Genomic DNA, 14422 nt, shown 5'->3' with positions numbered 1-14422 from the left:
ATAATTTTTTAAAAAAACCCCTTTAAATTTTTTTTTCCCCAAAGTAAAATTTTGGGGGGAAACTCACCCTTTTGTATAGCCCGGGAAATTGGGGGAACAAAACGCATTCTTTTTTTTTAAATTTTTAAAATTTTTTTCCCCTTGGGGCAGGGGGATCCCAAAAGTAAATTAAAGTTTTTGAAAACCCAAATTTAAAAATTTTCTTTTTTTTCCATAAAATTAAATTAAAATTTTTAACCAAATTTTGGGTAATAAAAAAATTTGTATTTTTTGTCTACTTTCATTTTTTTTGGGTTTCAAAAATATTTATAATTTTTAATTAAAAAATTTTTTTTTTTTTTTTGGGGTTTTTTTTATTTAAATCCAGTTTGTGCCCGTTCGCCATAATACCAAACCCTTTACAGTATAAACAAAAAATTTTTTGGGTTTTTTTAAACCCCAAGGGTTTTTTAAAATTTAAAAAAAAAAATAATTCAAAAAAAATTTTAAAAACCCCTTTTATAACAACCACAAAAATTTGGGTTTTAAAAACAAAAAATTAAAACGGGGTTTTTAAAAATTGGGCTTGGTTTCAATTAAAATCAAACCCTTTTAAAAAAGGATTTTTTACTCTAGATTCAAGTTTTACACCAAACATATACATTCTGTCAAAACATGCCCTTTTCCACTTTTGGTTTACCCCTTGGGTGAAAGTCATTCATTTTTCCCCCCAAAAATTTTTAAAAAACTTCTTTCTTTTCTCAATTTTCCTTTTTTAAAATGAAAAAACATTTAAAAAAACCAAAAATTAATTACCCCCCCAATTTTCATTTTTGGCCTTTAAATTTTTTAAAACAACCCTTTTATTGGTAATTTTTTAACAGAAACCAAAAAATATTAAAAATTGGGAAAATTGAAAAGAACCATTTTTTTTTAAAGGGAGTATGTTAAAATGAAAGCATGCCACAGCCACGAAATTTTTAAAATTTAAAAATTTAAAACTTCCAAAAGCCTTGAAACATGGCCCATTTTTTTCGGCTGGCACAAACAATCCTCCATTTTTAAAAAATTAGTTTTTGGGGTAATCTTCCATTTTGATATCAAACAAATTCTTTTTTCACATAAAAACCAACCCCAATTGATCCTGGAAAAAAAAATTATATTTTTCTTTTTTTTTTTTAAAAAAATTTTTAAATACTTTTTGCCCAAAAAAACATTTTGGAATACTAGAAATTTTTAAAATTTTTTAAAAAGAAAGGGAAAATGGTTTAAAATTGTTCAATGGAATTTTTTTAAACCACCCTTTTATGGGATACGTCTGAATTTAAATGCGGAAACAACTTTGATTTTTGGGAATTTGATAGGGGGGTTAAGAACCAAAAAATGTTTTTTAAGAATTTCGAAATTAAAAAAATTTATTTTCCATTGTTAATTTTATTATTTACAACAATGAGAAAAAAATGATTTATTGTTTAACACATATTTTTGTTGTTCAAAAAAATTTTTTTTTATATTTTTAAATTTTTTTTTAATTTTAAACAGGTCGGGTTTTCCAGACCTTAAATTAAAAAAATGGGGAATTTTGGGTTTTAAACAAATTAAACCACCCCCAAATTTAAAATTTTTTTGTTAAAAACCCAAAAATTTTTTAAACCCATTCCAAATTTTTTTTTTTTTTAAAGGGCAAAAAAACCAAAATATTTTAAAAAAAATTTTTAATCCCCTTTATTTTACATGTTCTGAAAAAAAATTACGGGTTTTTTATCTATGATTATTTTTTAGTTAAAATTTTTTTAACCCCAAATTTGGGAATTTAAACCAAGGGGTTCTAAAAATTAAACTGATTTTTAAAACTTTTTGGGGTTTTTTTTTCCCTTTTGCTTTTTTTTAAATAAACCGGTTGCAAAAATTAATTGGTTTTCCATTTTGTTTTAAAAATGTTAAAAAAAAAAAGAAAAAATATTATATTTTCGAAATTTCATCCCTTGTTAAAATAAAAATTGTAAAAATTTTTTTCCCTTTAAAAAAAGGTAATTTTTTTTAAAAAAAATTTCAAAACATCCCATTTTTTTAAAAAAAAAAAAATTTTTGATCCCCAGCCCTTTATTTACTTGAAAAGAAATTTTAAAAAATAAAAAAAAAAAAGGTAATTTTCAATGTTTTATTTAAACCCCATTTCCTATATACCAATTTAAAAATTTAATTAAAATTTTTTAATTTTTGCCAAAAAATTTAAAAAAACCCCCTTAAATAATTTTTGTTTTAGAAAGACAGACAACCCGGGCCCATAAAACACTCAAAAACCAGACAACTTCAAGTTGTCTTATGAAAATATTCAAAAGGATATACTTTTCTGAACATAATATTTTCAACATTAAAATGAAGTGTGTTTATTTGATTGAACCATATTCAGATTATTAATCACCATTCATGTTGTAAAGTTGAAAGAGGACGGTTTTTAAAAAGAGTGTTGAATTTCATTTTTGTCTTTTTTATTTTATTGGTTTCCAGATTAGGGTTGGCATTTGACCATTTAGATTTCCCCCCTTCCCCCACTTTTGGAAAATGTGGTGTACTCTTAAAACTCTTTTTTTAAATAGTCTTAAGAACAATTTTTTAAACTACAGTTTAAAGACTTTGATTTTTTTTCTTTGTTTAAATTTTGTTGTTGACGATGGATTATTTGAAAGGATACTAGTATTTAAGATATTAGCCAATGTTGTATGTTACAAAAGTATAACAACTGAGATTCAAAGATAGGAGAAAATCCTCTATTTTTCCTATCTGTATAATGGACCATAGCGTGTATTAACAAGGCTGTTTTCTATCATAATGTTGAAAAATTTACGGAAAAATATTGGGAACAAATTTGCATGGTAGTATTTTTAAAGTTAACTGATTGGTGGATTCATTTTATTCTCTTTTTGTGAATTTATTTATTTAAAAAAATATTTAATACATGCATGTATGTAATATGATTTGTGTTTTTTTTTTTTTTAAAGATTCTCTTCTTGAATGACAATTGTTGGTGTAGCAATTAACATTATCGGTGAACACCACTATTTATAAATGTATATCAGTGAAATAAATGTGTTTATTTAATTTTCAATGTATGTAAATAAACTCTGTGTAAATATTTTGTACCTGGTTTAGTTTTAGTTTTTTTATTTCGTAGTATATTTATGTTTTGTCACTGAGCGGAGGAATTTGGATGTCTTTGTTCCGTAATTGTTTATTTGTTCCTATTATCTTGAACTGTACACTACATGTACATTGTATGTTAGCCTTGTGTGATATCAAGATTATAGCTAGATTCTGAATTGTTGAGGCAATAAGTATAAACTTAATTATATTATTTGGTTCTAATAGCATAGTTAACACTTATATTTATACTTATATTCAGTTTTCTTTATTCTTATTTTTTTTCTTCAGTAAAATTGGTATTGTTGTACATTTTATGTAATAATAATAAATTTAGAGCTTGTTCGAATATTTGAAATATGAAGTTGAACGGCTAGATATCAAACATACTATTAGATTTTATTGAAGGTTAAAAAACAGTTTTCACACAACACAAATGTTATTGTACATACATTTTGTGCACGATGTGTACCCAACTCTTTTGACTGATTGAAAACAAAGAGAATGGAACCGGTTCTAAATTTTTCTTATCCAGTCGATCAAACAAATGAGACACTCAATGGAGTGGGGTTACATCTCATTGTTAAGAAAATTGTGCAGATCGGTTACGTGCATATGCAACAAAATGTATGCAATCGTTACTGAAAAGCTTGTACCCAAATAAGATGAGTATATGTAAAAATGTAAAACATGTTAAAAAATAGTAAGCATTGCTCTTTCAAATCTATATAATAAAAAAGCTATAAATGTTATGTGTAATTTTTTATTTGTTATAAAAATCTTACTTTCTGAACAATCCTCATATTATTAATTTGACTTGAAATGCAGTTACAAGTATATTGTATGTTCACAAAGTGTCATATTTTGTTCATAATTAATTATATTTTTACTAATCATATAACGGATATTTTTCGGACATCCATTGGATATTCAATTTTAAAATTATGTAAAATCTAATTATATTAACACTGTATTTAGAATTTATGTAATCCAAGTTCACACTTAAGTTTAATCTAATTTTTAGAAAAAATTACTGAAGCTACTAACACTCTTGGCACAGATAACAAAAAGGTTAACCACAGCTATTGAATAATTTCATCCGTAATTTTTTCTGTTGGAAAATGCTAAAGTACAATTATTAGAGCTTAGAGTGCTAGTACTTGGAGAATCTTTCCACAGTACTTTTTAAGGATTTGTACTTCACCAAACAAGAGAACTCTTGCCATGTTTTATTCCAAGAGTCTGGGCCACTCTTTTTTCTTCATCCTTGGTTTTTAGTACTCTATATTTTACAGCCATTTAGCCGTTTTTCCAAACTAGAACAGCTGTGGTACATTGATATTACCTGACTTGTACCTCAACGCCTAATTGTGTGCCTGTATTAAGAGTTTTGTGGACAATTAAAGAAATTATGATAGGTTTTGTCAACATAGTAATAAATTAAATCACTGAGACACAATAAGGGTTTTTATGAAATATTCCCACAAAATTGATATTTGTTAAGAGCTTTTTTTGGTGATAATGCTTCAGCTTTATATCATTTCATAAAACATGTATAATTAAATCCTTCACATTTACACCAAAGAACAAATTAAGTCCTTGACATACTACATTTGTATTCTATATGATCTCATATTTCACTATTCGTACATCTCTATTTTTGTAAACAGGGTATTTACTTTGATACTGTATGGTTTTTGTTACTTACAAAATGTCCCTCTTACAGAAACTAAATATTTTAATTAAACTTCTACAGGTATGCAATTAAACAAAGTTTATGATTAAGTTTTTTTGTGGACAGAGATGATAGTACTCATCAAGGTAAGGTTTTTCTATAAAATATGGTGCAATTAAATTTCATACAATTTTCTATTTTTTTGTACTGAAATTAAATGTTGGATTTACCAATAAAAATATTTATGTTGAAGTTTTATGTAGATTCTGAAGGCAGTAATTAAAAAAATACGTGTCTCTTTGTCATAAAACTAATTACTTATTGAACACTGAAAAAATAATCACTGAACGCAAAAACACATTCATAGGTAATTAAAGATCACTACTCTTTGAACTGACTCACATATGCATTGCAAATAGAGGATATTTTTTTGTGTGTTTAACTCAGTTCCTGGAATTTTTAAATTAAAAAAAAGGAAAATTAAAACTTAACAACTTGTTCAAAAAGCAGAAAGTTTGTAATTAAATAGCTATGTTGTAGAATCACATTTTATGCACCATTAATTTCCAAGGAACAGTAGGGTACTTTGGTATTATTGAGAGGCCTCTATTTTTGGAATAGTTTTTAATTACTGGGAAACCTAAAAAAAAACTATATTATTAAAAAGAACAGACTTTATTTGACTTAATTTATAAAAAGTCAAATGAAGTCTGGTTTAGGTTTCTGGTAAGAAAAACTCTTCCAAAAATAATGGCCTCCTAGATAATACCAAAGTATCCATGTAGTGCTATACCAATAAGTTGAAACTAACAAGCTCAGTTTAGTAATTATTTAATTAGTTTATCCATTAAACCATGGTCATTTAAACCTATCATTTACATGATCTGTTTCAGTGTAATTAAAATAATACCAACTGAGCGCATTTTCCAATATTTATTTAATTGTTTGGATGAAGCGTTTTGCCAATTTCATCAGAATTGGCTCTACTAATTGTAGAAACAATTTTAAAAATTAAAGTGTGAAGAAATGTATATATAATACGTACATAGTTTTAAAATTCTCCAAATCTTCACTGTAGCAATTTGTTACATTGTTGTCACATTTGGGTTGGAATGTGTTTTTTTACTAAGCAAGCATTTTTCAAGGTCTTGTGTGAGCAATATTGTGTTCTGATATGTTTAGTCTTTAAAAGACATTTACTTCTTCCATTATCTCTTCGAATACATCCTGTTAACATGAAAAGTTGGCCAGAAATACCACTTTTATTTTTAAAACAGATTTGAATTGTTTCAAAGAAATGGCTATATTTCATATACGCTGAGTTGATTTTGGCTTCCTTTACTTTTTTATAGATTATAAAATTGGTTTCGTGAATGTATTCCTTTTACTTGAAAAAATAAATATGTTTATAGTTTTATCACTTTAAACAAAAATATTTCTAATCACCCTTACCCATGATATAGAATATTGAGGTATGAATTCACATATATCTACAAAGTATGTATCTATATACAAGTACACAAATTATGGTGAAAATATAAGAAAATATTTTCATTATTTCAAAATTATAAGAAAAATATCACCAGTGATATAAGAAAATAGACATAATAAATATGAACTTTAAATAAAATATTACAAAAGCGTGGTATTTTATTACTTCACTATTCTGTTCACGGTTTGTCATACACAAAGTGTGACATATGTATTTTAGCTTTAGTTTGTTTGTTTATTATCGATCAAGCCGTTGTCCATTTTTATAAATATGTCAGATGTTATTTATAAAATTATTGTACTTCCTTAATTTTATTATCTGTCACAATTCTTCACGACTATTTATCAAAATATTAAATTAAGTAGTAAAACCAAAACCCCTTATTGCAAAGTTTCCAATTTGTCATCATCATCAATATATTATATATATATATATATATTATATACAATCATGAGAAGGAGCAAAAGTAGTAATGATAACAAGAAGAGGATTTACATAAGTGTAATTCGTAACAATTTGACGGCAAAATTATCCTTTTGTATCAGTTTGATTCACTGGCTGCAACATATCATGACTAAAGAGCATGAAAATTATTTTTAACTTATGAAATTGGACTTATAAGAACCACTTCAAAAAGGGAGTAGTAATTGTTCAATGAATATAACGCATTAGATTTTAGCTTAAAACAAAAAAAAAAAACTGCTCTTTATTTAAAGTTAATTACTGCCAATTAATGGATGATTTTAAGGGATAAAAGGTTTATGGAAGTTGCCAGTGTTAGAATAACAGTAACATGTTTTGAAGATTACAATCTATTCCTGAAACATGTTATCATCATTCTGTTACAACAACGGTCCATAACCCTGTTGTCTCTTTAAAAATTATCATTTTTGTTTTTTTCTTAGTAGTAAAGAAAAGGTAATATTACATTTTATTACTGTCATGAGATTCCTATGTTTGAAATTTATTGTGATTTTAATTACAACTGCCCTTTTGAATTTGTAGGCCAAAGTAAACTCATATCTCCAAACAGATTTTGTTTATTGACCAAATCCATATAATTTTTGGAGGTTTTTTGAATCGACTTATTAAAAAAGTAAGCTAACGAAAGTTATTTTACAAAAAATTATCTTGATTAATGTGTATAGCAGTTTGTTGATTGTTGTTAATGAATGTGACATAAATGATTTGTTGTATGTAGCGGCACTTCAATAAAACGTATGATTTCTCAGACGATTGTGATAAGACGACAACGATGTGTAAAGGATGGTAGTAGAACATCTGAATGGGGAGCTGTGAGTCATGGTGTTCCTCAGGGTTCTGTATGGGGTCATCTTTTTTTCACTTTACATAAATAGCTTGACATCAATAATTAGACATTCAAATTTCTATTTGTATACCGACAATCTACAAATATACAACCACTTTCAACTCAATTTTTGACACAATATTTAAAACATTGAAGTTGGATATTTTATTTCAAAAAATTTGATTTCACCAGTTAAATTATCCTGTCAAAAAACATAATTGATATTATGATAACTGTCATCAAATATAGTTAAATATTTATATTTATTAGCGTACATATTAATATTAATTATTATAATCATTTTTTTCTCCATTACTTTGAACTGAGAAGCTTGATATCCAGTTTTCTCGATCACAAATCGAATTATTACATCCTCTGTTGTTATTTTTTATCTAGTTTTGTAATAATTTTACATTCCTGCCAATTTTATATAAAAAGTAATTTTTATTAAAGCTTTATGGATAATAAAAAAATAGTTCTACTAAATAACGATATGTATAAATATACTAGAATTATATACTTTATACTAAGTTAAAAAGCTGCATTGAATTCCATTTTTTTTTTTTTTTTCATTTCATGTCTGAAATGTTATTCTGAAATTGTTTCTTTCATAACAATGTTCACCAAATTTGTAGTACATCAAAATAAACTGTGAGTGTCAAAAATTATAATTTTTAGCTGATTCCAAATTATTAATAAAATCACTGTTTATAAGAAGTGTCTTAGCACTTAACAGTTGTGTGCTTATAAATGTGATTAAATCTTAAATCTTTATGTTTTGTGTGGTTTTCTAGATGTCTCCACAAAAATTCTCAACATCTATCGGTAGTTGTGCAAAACATTCCATTCATAATCTGTATATCTACCACTCACCGAATGTATTTGTAGGCTACATTATTTCTTGATTCATTGTTTCAAGCTGCATCTCAAACATGTTTTCCCACATTAGAAAATTTCAATTTTCTAAATCATAAATAGGACACGTCAGCTGTAATCATTACATATTATGCACATCATTTCGCAACATTTTAAAAATGTATTAATTCTTGACTAATACTCATAGTTGAAACATGAGATCATTAACGATAAATTGTGCAATGCCTCTATTTTGTTTTAAAATTGATAGTTCATAGTTCAATATTTGAAATTTGATAATGCACTCTTAAAGTAACAATTTTGGGTGTAATAATAGTTGTGGATTAGCAAATAACACCAATATTTAAAGTGCAGCTTGGAATTTTCCTTTTGGATATTAACTGAATAAATCACTTCTGTTCTTTTAGCAAGTTTTTTTAAGATTTCTTTATTGAGGTTTGATGTCTCCCCACCATGTTAAAACAAATGTAATATGTATGAAATAAATATAATATTGTTACCAATGTTTTGTGTTATATTTCTCTCATGTCCAAATTTATGGTTTACTAGCAGAATACACATCATCCTTGAGGGGTTAACAAATTATCCAGAAAAGAAAAAACCTCTGCACATAACACATTTGTAAAGTGTAACTTTATTTGCCATCAAATTTTTCAATATAAATGGCAAAAAACCGTAATTGGTTTATTTTACGTCAAACGTCAAAAGTACAATGAGAAAGGTATGTAGGCTTCGCAGTTATTCACAAAAACAATTATTTCACTATGTTTTTTTTTTTTTCAATTTATCTCCGCGTACCCCAAGGGGTACCTAAAAAATATTAATTTACCTTAAATATTAAGCAAATGTGCGCCCAAAGGGGTACACGGTAGTCTGAGGTATTTATGTATGCACAGGATCAAATTTAACAGATCACTAAGACAGGCAAACAATAAAAGCACAATAATGAAACGCATAACAACGTGTACTCCATTGGGCTCACTACATCCTTTACAAAAACCCGATCGGGTACACCACGGCAGTTGTGAATAATGGTGTGTACTCGATTGGGGAAAACGTCATGAATGTGTTAATATCACCTGTTCAAATGCGTATAAATTATTATATTTATTATTCTTGACTTTGACAGATGATTAAAACACATTTACTATCTACTGATTAGTACCTTCGATGCGACACAAAATCATTTAATGATGACTTTAGGACAGCCGATATAGTAGCAAGGTGCGTCTACCTTAACCACTGTTAAACTATGGTGAGGCTCTCAGAATTATAGTGGCCTATCCCTCAAATTTGCTTATTTGAATTACCATGGAAATTTGTTGCTGAATAATGTGTTCTATAAAATATATAGAGGCCTAAGCCACCTTCTAAGTTCTTTCACTAGATATCAGCACCAGTTTGTTTTTTTATTCACAGTGTTGGTGGTCTTTGAAAAATATATAGTGGCCTAACCCACATAAGCGACCTAACACACAAAACAGCTGTTCACAGTTGTGGTTTGGGCCAAATGTTTACTGGAGTGAAGTACTGTGAATGTTGCCAAGCTAGATTGTTTGACACGCGCCCTATCGCACAAAAATGATGCAAAAATCACTCCCCCAAAAGATAAATGGGGGTTACATACATCAAATCATAGAAAAACACCTGATCATAAAACTGAAAAAGTAATAGAGTTCATAAAAAAAAGTTTCCTTCTTACACATCACACTATCCAAGACAGAAAAATCTTGACCGGAAATATTGAATATATAGTTTGAATAAAACTATCATGTACAACTTGTACGTAGAAGAAAACCCAGCTGATCCTGTCTCAAAATACATCTTTAAACCATGTATTTGACACAAAGTTCAACCTACATTTTCATGCACCAGTAAGTGACAGCTGCAAAAAGTGTGATGCTTTTAAAGCTAAGTTACAAGCAACCCCCCCCCCCCCCGCCAGAACAAAATCCCATTAAAGTACAGCAAGAGCTACATTTACGTCAAGCTGAATCCGCTAGAGCTGGTATGAAGCTAGATGCCGAAAAAGGGAAAGACAGGTTAAATGATGTTACGGTTATAAGTTTTGACCTCATGAAAACTTTACCGACACCTGTTCTGTCAACTGGCACTGTTTATTACAAACGCAACTCTGGACTTATAATCTTGGAATCCACAATCTATCAACAAATGAAGCCTACATGTACGTCTGGAATGAATCTGTGGCTTCCAGGGGCCCTGAAGAGATAGGTTCATGCATTCTACATTTTGTAGAAAAATATGTTAGAACCTCCAAACTTATTATGTACAGTGACCAATGTGGAGGTCAAAATAGGAACATAAAGATGGCTGCATTGTGTTATTATTTGGTCACGAAGCCCAAATATTTCTGCAAAGAAATTGAACACAAATTTCTTGTCTCAGGACACACATACCTTGCATGTGACCAAGACTTTGGTTTAATAGAAAAAAGGAAAAAGTATCATCCAGAAGTTTATGCCCCCGATGACTGGATACCCATCATTCTAGCTGCAAGAAAACCTGCATTTGTGGTTAAACGAATGGAAAAAGAAGATTTTTTTTTTATTCAAGAAGCTTTTGGACAACATCACCAATAGAAAAAAAACAAAAAGTGAAAGCTTCAATCAACAACAAGGAGGTGGAAGTAGTGGAGACAGTAGAGTGGTTGAAAATGCAATGGCTGCGCTACGAGGAGAATAAACCACAAACAATCTTCTACTAGTATTCTAATAATGAAGGCGTTCCTTTTTACAGTGTAAATGTGAAGAAGAGGGCGACCAGGGAAGTGGAAACGCTGGATCTTTTGTATCCTAAAGGGAAGAAAATTGAGGGAAATAAGAAAAAAGATCTACTAAGTCTCCTAGAATTCATTCCGCCTTTAAGGCACGAGTTCTACAATCAAATTTTGAGCTGTCAGTCTATTCCTGAAACCATTCCTGTAGATGATGAGAGCAACAATGGATCAGAAGAAGACAATGCATAAAAGTAAATTAATGGAAATCGTTTTGTTTTTACTGGCGTTATGTAACGGCCTAAAGCATTTTTCCATTCAAAAAATCTTGTTCCTCTCATAAATTGACTATGTAGCTCTAATAACTTGTAATATTTATAATTATTAAAGGTTTTTATGTTTGAATTAAAAATATTTTGGTGTTAATACAGAGTTTATTCATTTTTACCCTTGCGGCCTAACCCACAATATTAAAATTTGTTAATAAAATGGTTAATATTATAGTGGCCTAACCCACATTTTATTAATAAATTAATAAACATTCATAAATGTGGGTGCTACATTTAGAAAGCTCTTGAAAAACTGTGTACAAGGATAAATGTTTTAGAAAATAAATAATAATAAATAAAAAAAGTAAAAATAATTTAATTTCAGGACAAAGTTCAACTTGGTTTTACACAAATCTACCAATTTGGGGTTAGGCCACTATTATTCTGAGTGCCTCCTCCAGCTACAGAATATGTTAACAAATTCACTGTGACACGAGTCACTTCTTAACTTTTTTAAAATCAATGACTAAAACCCCACCAGCCTAATAGATGTCTCAGGACTGCTTTCCACATTAATTGAAGAGGGAGCCAACAGAGAACTCCTACAGTGTCAGGCTATCGGTTGGGTAGCACCAGGCTGTATTACCTTTCATTTTAATTTTGTTTACAGAATCCCCTTTACATAAGCAGACACAATCTGTCAGTGACAATTTACGAACCATGGTGGCTGGTGAAAGTTGGTTTAAGGAAATGTAGAGTCTCATTCTTTCGATTTCTCACTGTTTGCAGAAGAAGAACGTGCGGTTGGCGTCGCTGTGCTCCGCACCCCCTTAGGAATATTCCAAGCTTTCAAACTTATCCATCTTAAACAAATACATTCTAAATCAAAAGTTCTCTTCCTATCAAAAGTGAGCAGGTCGTTTAGGATAGCCCCAGGCCACAGTACGGCTCGCTTATTGTGACAACGTCGATTTTGTGTTCCCGGACGAACTGAGATCGTCCGAACTCTACTTCGATGGAGATTTCCCTGATTGATGTTTATTCTCTTTCGTTTTACGTCTAGAGCCTGTGGGAAGACAGAACAGGTCCTCATTCCAGGAAGTTGTTCCCGTTTTCTAGGATATTTTCAGGCCTAGACAGAGACAACGTCGGGCTTCTACCTGTAACCAGCCTCCCCACACTTAAAAGAGGCCTTGACCTCTTCTGTCGGTCTTTCTGTAGTCCGCCTAGAGGTGGCTGTAACCGGAAGCACCGGAGGTCCTGCAATTGATCCAACCGACTTTTATACGGTCCGTTATCAGAAGCCTGCTGGCCGCGCGTTCCGCTAGGTGTACTATGACCAATCTCTGCTCCTGCCTATTCGGCTGAATCACGGAGATCTTTAAACTCCCAGTGTCAGTTCCCAGATCGCCAGTGTAGGTGGCCTTGACCTCCACGACTTTGGCGGGACTGAAGAGGTCACGGATTTCTAAGGCCACCATCGGCAAGAGTTCAAACGGTTCCGCTTGTCCCGATCTGATCCTTCAGCAATGAAGAGGTCACGGTTTTGTGGTTATCCTGCCAAGTTCCAACGATACACACTCCGTTCTTGTCTGCCTGATAGCCCGAGTCATCAGGTTTTACATTAACCCGAAAATCCTTTAGCAGGCCCGCAAAAGTCTTGCTAGCGGCCGGTCTTATAAGAACAGCCTCCGGACGAGACTTCGTTGAAACTTTAGCCTTGATGGTGTCATTTTGGGTGATCTAGAATAAAGGAGTCTCCCAACAGTTCTCTCCACTTAAGCCGCCCGCTTGTCCTTTTTTCCAGGCTCTCTGTCGGTCTGTCGAAGTAAGCTGCAGGGTATCTCCTTCCTGAGGTCCCTGGCTGCCTCCGGCATAGAAATGAAAGTATTGGAATACACGGACGGAAAGGGGCTCGCCCTTGGCAATGCAAGTCTATTAAAAGACTTAAAAGACTTGAGAGAGTAATAACCTTGCTCAACGAATGTCAGACAATAATCTATTTAGAGGAATTATTTATAGACCAAGAAATATGACAATGTTGGACTTACACAAGTAAGCGCGTGCCGACGCAATTCCAACAGCTGTAGCTAATGCTACCAGGGGAATGAACCCTCGCTTGCCTGGTCGTGCTCTCTTCACTAGAGAGAGGTTTCTCTGTAATTTGAATTGATATACACCCCGAGTCAAAACGGATTGATCCCTTCAAACGCTATGCCACCCGTCACTTGTTGTGGCTTCTAAAGCATAGTGGGTATTAACACTGTGCTATAGGTTTTGGCCTGCTTGGTAAAAACCTTGCGATGGCAATGTTAAGCTGTTTCGACGTTATTAATTCGTCTCTTCATACACAGGCAGCAGACCTCAGCTGTCATTGTGTTACAGCGTACTCAGTTGAAGACTTGCTATCTCTTCGAGTATCTTCCAAGAAAATTATAATAAATCTATTGTCCCATATAGAATATAAAATTATTTAAAAACTGTAATTACAAATAAGCTCAATTAGTGTATTATATTTGCATATGTCATTTTTCATAGGCTACATTTAAAAAAAATTATTTGTGTTCTTTTTTCGGATAATAAGTAGTATCAGACGTATAGCTGTTTTATTGTAGTAAGATATCTACTTATTTTACTGTAAGGATAAATACTACAGTACTAAAATAAAATTTTACTTTTAATAAGGATAGGATTATGTACTCAGTAAATGTGGAAGAGCTAGATTGTCACATTCGAATCCACAACAAATATCCTTTAAGTAATGTCTACTTTTAAGCGCAGTTAACTCTACTGAATTATATTAGCATTAAAATTTTAAATTGCAATACAGTTTTGTCCAACAATAAGAGGAACTAATTCAGCAAGAATGTTGGCAGTGTGTATTAAAATAGTATACTCCACAAGTGATAATAAATGTGAACACCTTTTTACGTCATAGCATTTATCA

The sequence above is a fragment of the Homalodisca vitripennis genome, chromosome 4 (genome assembly GCF_021130785.1).
Source record: "Homalodisca vitripennis isolate AUS2020 chromosome 4, UT_GWSS_2.1, whole genome shotgun sequence".
Taxonomy (NCBI): Eukaryota; Metazoa; Arthropoda; class Insecta; order Hemiptera; family Cicadellidae; genus Homalodisca; species Homalodisca vitripennis.
The sequence above is the reverse complement of the archived record's forward strand: the minus strand, read 5'-3'. Positions refer to the sequence as shown.